The sequence below is a fragment of the Meriones unguiculatus genome, chromosome 2, assembly GCF_030254825.1.
Source record: "Meriones unguiculatus strain TT.TT164.6M chromosome 2, Bangor_MerUng_6.1, whole genome shotgun sequence".
NCBI lineage: Eukaryota > Metazoa > Chordata > Mammalia > Rodentia > Muridae > Meriones > Meriones unguiculatus.
In genome coordinates, this window is record NC_083350.1 from 76,306,339 (window position 1) to 76,309,178 (window position 2,840).

Consider the following 2,840-nt stretch of genomic DNA (forward strand, 5'->3'; position numbering starts at 1 on the left):
ACTTCAGGAAATATTTTAAAGCACCCGAAAATAACTATATGCCTACTTTGAAACACCTTAAGATAATTGATAGACAGGGAAATGTGTACCTATGAATAGAACGCTGGCAGTCCTGTGTGTGTGATGAAAATATGGATGTTTACAGTAAAATGTTTTCAGCTCCTCTATAGGCTTAGAAAATTTTATGAAGCTGAGCAGTAGAAATTTACTATGTAATTTTATTTTTTAAGCCTTTTTTCCCAATGGTGGTGGTTCATACTTTTAATCCCAGCACTCAGGAGGCAGAGGCAGGTGGATCTCTGAGTTGGAGGTCAGCCTGGTCTACAGAGTGAGTTTCAAGACAGCAAGGGCTACAGAGAAATCCTGTCTCAAAAAACATAAACACCAAAAAGAAATTTTTAGAATGAAACTACAGAAAACTTCACATAGTAAAATGAAATATTCTAAAAACATGAACAATTTTATAACTAATTATTATAAATGTGTAAAAACTATTCTGTCTGCCCCTCCAAGGAATGCTACAGGAAATTTACTAATGTGCTGAGAGTAGATATTTTGAGATATCTACTTCTGGTGGCAGGTGGCTTACCACTAGGGGGCTGACAGAGATGGGGAGTGGAAGATTAGACATATATTTTAGGGGCAAAAAAAAAAAATCAATGAATTTTGCCAATAACCTGGATATTGACTATGGAAGAAAGGAAAAATAAAAATGATCATACTTGAGTTTTAAATAATTATGGGAATGGAACCACTTACAATGCTGATAAATCAGAAAAAAAAAAAAACTTCAAGGGGCTGGAGAGATGGCTCAGAGTTTAAGAACACTGGCTGTTCTTCCAAAGGTCCCAAGTTCAATTCCCAGCAACCACATGGTGGCTCACAACCATCTATAATGAGATCTGACGCGTGCTCGCTTCGGCAGCACATATACTAAAAAATTGGAACGATACAGAGAAGATTAGCATGGCCCCTGCGCAAGGGTGACATGCAAATTCATGAGATCTGACACCCTCGTCTGGCGTGCAGGTGTACATGCAGGCAGAACACAGTATACATAATAAATAAATAAATAATAAAGTTGCATGGTAAATTTCACTTTACAATTTTATGGAAAAATAGCAGGATACACGAGAGAGACTGGGAACCAGGGAACACGGCACATGGAGAAAATAGAGAATCGATGCCAAGACTGCCCTCTCTTTTGGTAAATATAACCTGGGGTACTTAGAGATCTGCCTCCTCTATTGGAGCTAAGACAGGATGCCTACCTGAAAGGGTATGATAGCATGAACTTGTGATCCTAGTGTTTGGTAGCCTGAGACAAAGTATTTCAAGTCCAAGGCCAGCCTGAACTATACAGCTAGCTTCCTCTCCTCACCTCTCCTTTCCTCCTTCCCTCCCTCTCTTCCTTCCTCCCTAAAGGCCTATTTCCAGTAGAACTCCTGTTTTACCCCTCAGGTCTTACTGCTCAGGGCTAACCTATGCCCTCGGATTCTTCCACAGCAACTATCCAGTCATGCGGGATTGATGTTCTGGGAAATATATTGAGGCTTTTAAAAAAAAAAGCATATTCCTGGAACTCTGTCTGCCTACTGCTAAAATAAATAACTTCTCCACCCCAGCTTGCCAGAGTGGATTAGGCCTCCATAGGTCAAGGCTAGGGCCAACAGCAGGGGTCTAGAGAATCCCAGAAGCCAACAGTTCAGAACAAAGGTAACTTCTTTCTAATGTAAAAGCGAGGGTTTTGCAGTCTCTCAAGGAAATAAACAAATGTGACTTTGCATTTTCTCAGGAGGGAGAACACAGTGTTCTTTGCCCCCTGCTTCAGCTGTTATTGGGTGGTAGAATCAAAAATGATGCTCCAAGCCTTCTTTAACGAAAGAGCCACTTTTCTAGCTGAAATACTGAACAGTCCCTTTAACGGGCAAGTGTCGAAAATTGTTTCTGAGGAAATAACCACAATTTGAGAGGAGATGAATACCTTTTTCTAAATGTGGAATGGGTGAAAATCCTACTTATACGTTCTGGGTGAAACTAGTTTAAAAGAAAACTTATCAGCAAAATCTAGATCACAGACAGACATAGAGAAGGCTGTTCTATTTCCCTAAATGAGTTTCCAGAACAATCCTGTGCCATATTTAAAAAAGCCTTTACAGCCATGTGTTTGGCAGACTGTATGTGTTTTGCTGCCATCCAGAAAACTCACAGTTCAAGTAACCATCTTAAAATATCCACAAAGCTACCTTAGAACTAAATGTAAATTGGTTTAATCCGAAGATTTTGAATCACCATGGCTGTGGCTAACATCTGCTAACATCTGTAGAGCCTGCCTGAGAATACCTGACTTTGAAAAATGCCCTCATTTTGTTGTTGTTGTTGTTGTTGTTGTTGTTGTTTTTTAACAGAAAGAGTGGACCAAAAATAAGACTGATTTGCTTAAGAAAACAGTCCTGTGTCTACTTGGAGAAACTCACAAGCAGGGGAGCTACACAGTGTTTTTGTTTTAAATCAGCTAAAATTATTTCTTCCTTTCTGAAACTTGGCTTCGAAGGGGAAGAGAGTACGTGCAAAGCCATCTAGAGCTGCCTTGTTCCTTGTAGCTCATTTGTGTGTGTGTGAAAAAATACTATACACTATAGTCTTGGTTGGCCCTTAATTAGGATTGTGGAAGGCAAGTCACTCAGTTCTGATGCAAACTAAACTGTTTGGGGGTGCTGCTCAACCTATGTATGACCTTTCAGTGAGAGGCTCATGGAAGTGTCACCACAATAGCCCTTTTGATGTTCGGTAGAGTGCCCACTCCCCTGTGAAGCCTCCTTTGCCGCTCCCAGTCACTA

General features: G+C 40.4%; 1 non-coding gene across 1 annotated transcript; it reads left to right on the forward strand.

The window, feature by feature from the left end:
- The first annotated feature begins 909 nt into the window (after positions 1–909).
- LOC132652698 (U6 spliceosomal RNA) lies at positions 910–1,018 on the forward strand. Its single transcript, XR_009590275.1, has one exon. It is a non-coding gene; the product is annotated as a U6 spliceosomal RNA (small nuclear RNA).
- The last annotated feature ends 1,822 nt before the right edge of the window (positions 1,019–2,840 follow it).